Source organism: Dioscorea cayenensis, chromosome 1 (assembly GCF_009730915.1).
Source record: "Dioscorea cayenensis subsp. rotundata cultivar TDr96_F1 chromosome 1, TDr96_F1_v2_PseudoChromosome.rev07_lg8_w22 25.fasta, whole genome shotgun sequence".
NCBI classification, from domain to species: Eukaryota; Viridiplantae; Streptophyta; class Magnoliopsida; order Dioscoreales; family Dioscoreaceae; genus Dioscorea; species Dioscorea cayenensis.
Window position 1 is genome coordinate 22,008,680 of NC_052471.1, and position 10,878 is coordinate 22,019,557.

General features: G+C 42.7%; 1 non-coding gene across 1 annotated transcript; it reads right to left on the reverse strand.

Annotated features, from left to right (window-relative positions):
- Nucleotides 1-6,507: 6,507 nt before the first annotated feature.
- On the reverse strand, nucleotides 6,508-6,614 carry LOC120266938. The gene has a single exon (XR_005538331.1). It is a non-coding gene; the product is annotated as a small nucleolar RNA R71 (small nucleolar RNA).
- Between the last annotated feature and the right edge of the window lie 4,264 nt (nucleotides 6,615-10,878).

Below are 10,878 nucleotides of genomic sequence, written 5' to 3' on the forward strand. Positions count from 1 at the left end.
AATTAAATGTCTTTACTCCCTACTCCCTGTGTATTCGACCCCGCTCACCCGGGATTATTACTTTGACAAACCCGTGCACTTGCGGGATATACGCAAGGGGATCTTGTCAGTGGGGATCGGTGTATTTCATTTGTTGGGGTCATTGTTTACATACTAGTGTTATCGATGATGGCTTTGTTCATTCTTGTGAGATTCTTATAGCATGGACTAATGATTGATGTGAGTTACATATTATTGTGCTCTCTTGAATCCTATTTCACTCTAGTATGGTCTTGTGCACTGAATCTTTTATTGATGCCCTGGGAAAAGCCAACATGACTACTCTAACTCTCTTGTATGCTTAGCACACTACTTTGAGTACTTGGTCTTAGAATACTATGTTCTATCTTTCAATGAACTCTTAAGAACTTCTAAGGCTCGATTGAGCTAGTCCTAGTATTGTGGCATGTAAAGCAGTCTAAAGACGTGATTTAGGGTGAATGTGAAAAAGAAAAAAAAAGAATCTAAGTCAGTATTCCTTTGTTAGTGATGTATGAATACGACTATGTAAATCTGTAATTGAGTAGTTGGATGGCTCTCGTTCCTAACCAGCATGTGCATCCTCCAAAAAGATTTTTATGCAGTCTACGTTAGTCGGATTGTAACTGAACATCTATGTATCATTGTCCATTGCTTTTAGATTCTTATAGTCATTTGAGCCTGAGGTAATACATTTAGCCACTTATCATTGATAAGTGCTTATGTGATATGAATGCGAAGCATTCTTTCCTTATGTTGAGCATTACTTTTCTCAGGTTTTTACACTAATATGTGTGTAAAAGCCTTGCCAAAACCCCTCGAAACCCTAGCCCCGCTACAGTGTTCCGCTACACACTATTATTTTCGGGATGCCTTCTCGGGATATTTTCAAATTCCCATTACACCAGAAGACCAAGAAAAAACTACATTCACATGCCCTTATGGAACATTTGCATATCGTCGAATGCCGTTTGGCCTTTGTAACGCCCCCGCCACTTTTCAGAGGTGCATGTTGGCAATTTTTGAGGATATGCTGGAAGATTTCATGCAGGTTTTCATGGGTGATTTTTTTGTATTTGGTGACTCCTTTGATTTATGTCTCAGAAATCTGGAGCGTGTTCTTACTCAATGCGAGGAGACTAATCTTGTGCTAAGTTGGGAGAAATGCCATTTCATGGTTCAGGATGGGATAGTTCTGGGTCACAAAATCTCCAAGGAAGGAATTGAGGTAGACAAAGCAAAAATTTCCGTTATAGAAAAACTACCTCCCCCAACTTTAGTAAAAGCTATCAGGAGTTTTCTTGGGTATGCAGGTTTTTATAGAAGATTCATCAGGGACTTTGCCAAAATTGCCAGACCTCTAACAAAATTGCTGGAGAAAGATGTACCATTCAAGTTTGACGATGATTGCATGAAAGCTTTTATCATGCTCAAAGAAAAACTCACTCAAGTACCCATAATGGTAGCTCCAGATTGGGATTCTCCATTTGAATTAATGTGTGATGCTAGTGATTTTGCAGTGGGTGCAGTCCTTGGATAGCAAAGAGACAAACATTTCCATCCAACATATTATGCTAGCAAAACATTGACAGACGCCGAGGAGAATTATACCACGACAGAAAAAGAGTTGCTTGCAGTTGTCTTCGCATTTGATAAATTTCGATCATATCTGGTTCTATCCAAGGTGGTGGTTTACACTGATCATTCTGCCTTACAATATCTACTTAGCAAGTCTGAAGCTAAGCCACGCTTGATTAGATGGGTACTTTTGCTCCAGGAATTTGATTTGGAAATTAAAGATAAGAGATGGGCTAAAAATCTTGCTGCAGATCATTTATCCCGGCTTGAGAATCCAAATCCTGATACTTTGAGGGCGAAAGATATTAATGATTCATTTCCTGAGTAACACTTGTATAGTATTCAAGCAGTGGAAGAGTGTGAACCACCGTGGTTTGCTGATTTTGCCAACTATTTAGTCGGGAGGGCCATCCCAAAATGGTTCACATATCAACAACAAAAAAAGTTTTTTTTCAGACTTGAAACACTATGTGTGGGAAGACCCTTATCTTTTCAGAATTTGTTCAGATAAGGTTGTTCGCAGATGTGTATCACAGACAGAAGGCTTGAGTATTTTGAAGCACTGCCATTCAGGACCAACTGGTGGTCACTACAATGCAAACTGTACCACAAAGAAAATTCTTGATGCAGGATTTTATCGGCCATCATTATTTTAGGACACCCATAAATTCATACAAGCATGTGATAGGTGTCAGAGGGTCGGCAACATTTCTCGCCGGGATGAGATGCCTCAAAATTGGAATCAGGCTTGTGAAATTTTTGATGTGTGGGGGATTGACTTCATGGGACCATTCCCAAGCTCACATGGGTTTAAGTTCATTCTTGTGGCAGTCGATTACATGTCTAAATGGGTGGAAGCTCAGGCCCTACCAATAAGCGAAGCAAGGGCAGTTGTCAAATTCTTAAAGAAACTCTTATCCAGGTTTGGAACACCACGGGAAATCATTAGTAATGGAGGCACACACTTTTGCAATGCTCAGTTTGCAAAAATTCTAAAGTGCTACAATGTTTATCACAAACTAGCAACAAAATATCACCCACAAACTAGTGGACAAGTGGAAGTTTCCAACACTGATTTAAAAAGAATCCTGGAGAAAAATGTTGCTCAGAATAGAAGAGACTGGGTAGAACACTTCGATGACGCTCTATGGGCATACAGAACAGCATATAAGACTCCTATTGGAACCACTCCATATAGATTAGTCTATGGAAAAGCCTGTCACTTACCCGTAGAACTTGAACATAAAGCTTATTGGGCTATTAAATTTCTAAATTTTGATTCCAATCTTGCAGGTGAGAAGAGGAAGCTTCAATTAAATGAATTTGATGAATGGCACACCATGGCATACGAAAATTCCAAACTTTACAAAGAAAGAGTGAAGGAGTACCGCGATAGGCATATCAAGCATCCTAAACAATTTCAAGAATGGGATCAAGTATTACTGTTCAACTCGAGGTTGAAGCTATTCCCCGGGGAGCTTAAGTCACGTTGGTAACAAGATCCCCTTGCGTATATCCCGCAAGTGCACGGGTTTGTCGAAGTAATAATCCCGGGAGTAGGGAGTAAAGACACTTAATTCGATTCTTAGCTATGTGGAATATCAACAATGATAAGTGTGACAATGATTCAATTCTCAACTATTAAAAGCAACAAGTAAGAGAGCAAAAGTCAAAAGGAGGTAAGGCAATCGATAAAGATGGGGTACTCGGATGATGCTTCACCTAGGATAACCGCTTCAAGTGCAAGAACTCTCTATTATGCTTCCTAATCAATACAATGGTGAGTCGTGGAAATCCTTGCATACATAGTCCCAAATCTAAGGTCAACTATGCCTAACTCTATTCATGTCCCGGAGGAGAGATTAAATAATCTCTCAACCTCGCACTTGAATAAAGTTGCAATGAGCCCTAGGGATTCTAGGTGATAAATCTCTTCCTAATTATAGACCTAACCGTTTGGTCCAGGCGGAAGGTCCCTAACCACAATTAAGCCCTAGATACTAAGATCCCCTCAACACTTCACTACGTTGCACGGGCAACTAAGCCCCAGCGGAGATTCATCTCTTAGACCATTCACTCTATTATGGCCGCAAAGAAATCGAGGAACAGAGGTAGAATCTATCACGTCGGAGGTGAAAGGGGACGCTCCTATACCTCTCGACTCACCCTCTCAACCCTCTCTAACCTAGCTTTGTCTAACGCTCATGGTGTGTCACTCACTCACAAGGTTACCAACAAGAACTCTCAACCCTAGTGTCACTCTAAGGGAAATGTTCATACAATCAAGCATTCAAGGTTGGAACTCACAATAAACATCAATTTATTGAAAGCATAATAAAAGAAGTTCAATGAAACGAATACATCCTAGGGTTCACAATCACCCAAGTACCCACTAGGGGTTTAGCTCTCCATGGAGCTAAGTACAATCAAAGAAATCGAATGTAAAAGCAATGAATCCATAAAGATACCCCCTCGATGGTCGTGTCGATGGTCTTTTGGAGGGTCCTCTACTCGTCGCAAGAGATCCTTTGTCCGGCTTAGGATACACCTCGCCGGATCGATGCGGACGAAAGCTCTCCCAATAACCTTCTTCCAAATGACGCGCGATATCGGAGTCATAGAACCTCTCCAAAACCCTAGCCAATACACCTCAAAACCCTAGCCGAAGCCCTCTCTCAAGTTGGGGAAAAGATGGAGAAAAGAATATCAAAATCGGGGCTAAATCGGCTTTAAATAGGGCTGGAATCGAGCGACTACACGGGCGTGGATGCTTCACGTGCCCGTGCGGAATTTCCACACGGGTGTGGGTAATTTCCACACGCCCGTGTGGATTCTCTGAAACTATCATTTTCGGCCGGCTATAAATAGTAACTGTTACAGTGTTTGCTACAGTATTATGTCAAAAATACTCCGAAATCCACTTTTCATCGAGGTAACATAAACGGGCACATATTGTAGCCATGGCCATGTGTTTGGAGAAGCTAGGATGACTTTAACACTTGATTTTAGAAGCCATACGGCCTTAATGAGCTGCTCATTGAGGTCGTCAAGAAATTCTAGAAAGTTTACACTACCTCTCACGGCCTCAATGAGCTCCTCATTGAGGTCGTCAAGAAATTCCAACAACATTACACTAGGACATACGGCCTCAATGAGCTCCTCATTGAGGTCGTATGACCCCTTGTTTTGCATATGAACTTGGCCCCTTTTCTCTCACTTTATTGTTCTTCTTCTCCAACCGAGCCCTAGCCTCCATGAGCTCTCTCTCCATGGCTTCTCCATTACACTAGGAAGCATCGAATTTAGAATTTAAAAATTTACCTGAACACCTTGAATACGCATTTCTTGGGGAAGGAACTCAGCTCCCTGACAAGGTCCCCTTGCGTATATCCCGCAAGTGCACGGGTTTGTCGAACTAATAATCCCGGATGAGCGGGTATCAAATCCACAGGGAGTAGGGAGTAAAAACACTTAATCCGCTTCTTAGCTATGTGGAAGATCAATAGTGATAAGTGTGACAATGATTCAATTCTCAAAAGTAAAAGCAACAAGTAAGAGAGCACGAGTAAAGGAGGAAGTAAGGCAATCGATAAAGATGGGGTACTCGGATAATGCTCCGCCTAAGATAATTATTTCAAGTGCAATAACCCTCTATTACCCTTCCTAATCAATGCAATGGTGAGTCGTGGAAATCCTTAATTACATAGTCCCAAATCTAAGGTCAACTATGTAATTAAGGATTTCATAGTTGACCTTAGCAAGATTTCCACGACTCAGCAAGATTGAAACCATGTATAGAGTTAGGCATAGTTGAAAGTGGCCTAAGATAACTCATTGCATTGATTAGGACGGGTTTCAATCTACTATTGCATTGATTAAAACCATTGCATTGATTAGGACTATGTAATTAAGGATTTCCACGACTCACTATTGCATTAATTAGAAAGCATAATAGAGGGTTCTTGCACTTGAAACGATTGTCCTAGGCGGAGCAATATCCGGGTATCCCATCTTTATCGATTGGCTTACATTCTCCTTTACTTGCGCTCTCTTACTTGTTGTTTTTATTTTTGAGAATTGAATTATTGTCGCATATATCACTATTCACTTTTCACATAGTTAAGAAGCGAATTAATTATTTTTATTCCCTACTCCCTGTGGATACGATACCCACTCATCCAGGATTATTACTTCGACAAACCCGTGCACTTGCGGGATATAAGCAAGGGGACCTTGTCAAGTTTTTAGCGCCGTTGTCGGGGAGTAGGCGTTTAGAGATACTTTACACTTTTTTTTCTTAGCTATTTCACCATACATTCTATTTCATATCTTCTTATTCTATCATCGTTCTGATTTCATTTTCCTTCTTTTTGGGTGCAGCTTCAGGTTATGACCCGAGGGAACCCCTCAATATTGATTGAAGGAGATCCCGAGCTTGAATGTACACTTAGAAGAAAAGGGAAAGAGCCTATGCAAGAACAGTCTAATCTAGCTGATTTGGAAGTGGAAGAATCTGAAAACATGGCAGAACAGAATGAGCAACAGCGGACATTATCCGATTATGCTAGACCTTCAATGTTGGGGATACAATCGAGTATTGTGCGTCCCCCGATTACAGCTCAGAACTTCGAGCTGAAGCCGGCATTCATCCACATGTTACAGCAATCCCCACAGTTCAATGGTTTGGCCGATGGGGATCCAAACAGTCATATGGAGAGTTTTCTTGAGGTGTGTGATATGCTGAAGATAAATGGGGTGACGGATGATGTCATCAAGTTGCGAGCCTTCCCATTTTCCCTAAAGGCGAGAGCGAAGCAGTGGCTACACTCATTACCTAGAGCATCAATTACCACATGGGAGTAGATGGTAGAAGCTTTTCTTGCCCGTTATTTCGCTCCCGGAAAATCCGCGAAGCTTAGGAATGAGATCTCATCCTTTGTTCAGTTGGAATCGGAGTCTCTATTTGAGACATTGGAAAGGTTCAAGGAGCTCCTGAGAAAGTACCCGCAACACAGATTTCCAGAGTGGATGATTGTTCAGACCTTTTACAACAGTTTGAACCCGAGTACAAGGCAAGTCTTGGATGCGGCAGTAGGAGGTACCTTAGGTAGCAAGCCCCCCGATAAGGCCCGTCAATTAATTGAAGAAATGGGGTTAAACAGCTACCAATGGAATGCTAGGGAGAAGAAAAAGGTGGCTGGTCTCCATGAGATAGATGCAGTAACTTCATTGGCGGCTGATTGATTACCCGCAAGTATACGGGGTCGCCAAGTAATACCTTGAGCAAAAGCCCAAGGATCGTATTCCACGGGGTTAAGGAGCTCATATTACTCCTCCATCCCTCACTTTCTAACCTTACAACTCAAGCATGGTATACTAATCTAATACAAGCAAGATTGTAAATAAAACACAAGTGTAACAACTCCAAGTAAAGCAAGAAAATCACAAGAGCAATGATGATAAGAATAGGCCTAGGGATGAGGATTCCCAAGAGGGGTCATCAAGATATAAGGATGCATGAAAATACATGGCACGGGTGATTTAGACCGACGGACCTCAACAATAGTTCAACCCCAATTTCTCGGCGGCTAAACCGTAATCCCGTACAAATGATGACAAGGATCTCTCCTTAGTCATATTCCTACGATTGCATTAAGTGAATGGAGATCACGCAACAAGGACACACTTAACCTAAGTTTATCCTCATGGTTCGGAGGGGATACCTACACCCAATTTCTCGGCATGTTGGTCAACAAATACCCCTATTAGCTCATTAACGATCTAGAACACGCGAGTAGGTCACGTCTACATATACAACTCAAACAAGAACTAAGGATTTCTCCACATAATAGTTCTAGTAATGAAACACAATGAGCCAAATCATAAATCACACCAATGCATATCAAATATAAATGTAGCATCCAAAATACAAGATGAACCCCCCAAGGTTCACCTACATCCGGCGGCCTTGGGGGGTCTAGTGTGCCATCATACAAATAAGTATCTCAAACACAACAAAAGCAAGAAGTAAATGCATAAATGACACTCCCTAGTCCGAATGATGAAGAGGAGAGAGAATGCCGACCGAATGATACATCTTCTAGCCCTAGAGATGCCGGATGCTTCTCCTCCTTTGATGATGAGGCTTCCCCTTTAAGTTCAAACTCTTGATCTTCCCAAGCTTCAAGCCAAACTCTCCCAAAGAATAGTGTCTTTGTTTCTCTCCTTCCTCCAAGTGATGGCTGCCAAAAGACCTTCAAAAGTCTACCCTAGAGTCTCCAAGAAGTCCAGCCAAAAAGTCCCCAATCTTTCTCCAAAAAAATCCCTCTATATACCACTCATCATACCCCTTGATGGCCTCCATCCTGAGTGCTATACCACTCCCTATAGCCCCCATCCTGAGTGTTATACCAAGTGTTATACCTCTCCCTATGGCCTCCATCCTGAGTGCTATGCCACTCGCTATGGCCTCCATCCTGAGTGCCATACCACTCGCTATGGAGCTCAACATTGACACTATTTGGGGTAGGCAAACTCCATCAAGTAAATATCTTCTATTATAGCTACAGTGATCATCCCGGGCACTATACCGGGCAGCATTGAAGCCGTATGCCATGATCCAAATCCTGACTTGAAACTGTCCAGGTGCTACAATAACAACTACAGTAAACTTGCTACTGTGTTTATGCTACAGAAATCTTGCTACAGTGCCCTGGTTTTCTTCTCTTTTTCACCCGAATCATATCCTCATGTCATCCATGGTGTTCCCATGCCCTGCAAAGCAAATAACACACGATTAAACACAAAACGGGCATCAATTCTAATGAAAATACATGCTAAAGGTAACAAATACATACACTCAAATATGTACATTTAGACACTTATCAGCGGCTCAAGTGGAAAATTTGAGTAAGAAGTTAGATCTTCTAACTTCAAATAGAGTAGCAGCCGTGATGAATTGCAACGGGTGTGGTGGACGACATGCTCCCTCCGATTGCCCGATCTCTATTGGTGATGTATCTTCGGTGGAGAACGTCAATTTTGAAGGTAATGGCATGAGACCTCAAGGAAACCCATATAGTAATACCTACAATCCGGATTGGAAGAATCATCCCAATTTCTGATGGAGAAATCAGGGTCCACCAAAGGCCATGGGTCCACCGGGTTTCCAACAACAACAAGCCCCGCATGTGGAAAACAGAGTTTCAGGTGTGGAAACCCGAATGAATGATTTGGAGAAGGCCTTGACTAGATTTGTGCAATCTGCAAATATAAGGTTTGAATCAGTTGAGGCTACACTTCGCAACCGCACCGCCTCTTTGCATAATCTTGAAAATCAGGTGGGGCAAATTGCGAAGTCTCTCTCTGAAAGGTCACATTAAAGCTTGCCGAGCAATACAGAGGCCAACCCTAGAGAGCAAGTGAAGGCGACCACTTTGAGAAATGGTCGTGAGGTTGAAGGTAGGCTTCCGAGTGAGATGCCAAAAGAACATGCACCCGAGGTCATAGAGGTAGAAGAGGGAACAAGCAAAGAGAAGGAAGTGGCACCCCCACCATTCAAGCCAAGAATCCCTTATCCCTCTAGATTGAAAAAAGACCAAGGGGATGAACAGTACAAGAAGTTCATGAGTTTGTTCAAGCAACTCCACATCAATATTCCTTTTGTTGAGGCATTGGCCCAAATGCCCAATATGCGAAGTTCTTGAAAGACTTATTGACCAACAAGAGGAAGTTGGAGGAGAGTGCTTCGGTGATTCTAGATGCTTCATGCTAGGTTGTGTTGCAAAGGAACATGCCGAACAAGAAGAAAGACCCGGGAAGCTTCATCATTCCATGTAGCATTGGCAATATGGGTGAAGAAATGGCATTGGCAGACTCAGGAGCAAGAATCAACGTCATGCCATACAACTTCTTTCGAAAGTTAGGCTTGGGTGAGCCTAGGCCCACTCGGATGACTTTGCAATTGGCAGACCGAACGGTGAGACATCCAAGGGGTATCATCGAATATGTACTTGTCAAGGTGGACAAGTATATATTTCCTGCAGACTTTGTGGTGCTAGACGTTGATGAGGATGCGGATGTACCCTTGATACTTGGGAGGCCGTTCTTGCGGACTTCCAAGGCATTGATTGACATGGATGGTGTAGAGCTAACTTTGAGAGTTGGAGATGACAAGCTCACATACCGCCTTGCTGTAGCCATGCGGCATTCTCTTGATTTCGATGATACTTTATACTTTCTAGACACTACTGATGAGATTGTTGATGAATACATGCAGGAAATGTTCAATCCGGACCCGTACGAGGGTTTGTTCGACCAAGAGGAGGATTATGAAGAAGTAATGATGCTTGGTTCGACGGAAGAAGTACCATCTACCCCGGGGATCTTGAAGAAGGTGCTCCAAAAAATGAAGAGGGCTAGGAGACGCCACCAAAAACACTCCAAGGCTATTGGAGACGTATGTAAACCGAAGAAGTTGGATGAACCATTGCTAGGTGGTCCCAAGCCCGATAATACACCCTCTACCTTCAAGAGATTGTGCTCATTATGCTTCCAAGTCATGGGTAAGGGGGAAACATTCATCTATGAGCCACCGTAAGGTAAGACAAGGTACATCAAGCTTAGTGACGTTAAACAAGCGCTTCTTGGGAGGCAACCCAAGTGTTTACTGTTTTTCTTAATCGAATAATGTAGTGTTTGCATGAATAAATTATTGAGTGTTGGTGTCTTAATTTTTAGATGCTTGTGTTGTGATTTTATTTTATGTTTTGAGGATTCATCGTGTGTTTTCATGTGGATTTGGCGAAGTTGGGTCGTTTGAGCTTTATTTCATGTTTTCACTGGTAAAACTTGCATAATAGGGCAGGCTCTGAGTGTGTAAACATGTTCAGAAAATTTTTTTCCAGAGCCTACAGGTTTTTTCTAAGGCATCCAGGAAAACACACGGCATGTGGAATTTGCGAACACCCGTGGATCTGCATTGTTAGCTCATCCAGAAGAGGCGTAGGGGCGTGCGGCGGCCCCTGTGAATGACCATGCGAATATCGCATGCCCGTGGGTAATTTCCGCACGGGCGTGTGAACTCCTGCAGAGTTTGACGATTTATCCCGAGAGCACACAAGGGCGTGAACTCGCCCTTGTGGGTGACCTTGTGAAACCCGCACGGGCGTGGGTAATTTCTGCACGCCCGTGCGAATCTCTGCAGAGAAGCTCTCTCCATCCCGAGAAGGCACAGGGGCGTGCATTTGCCCCTGTAAATTGGACCTGTGAATGTCCACGCCC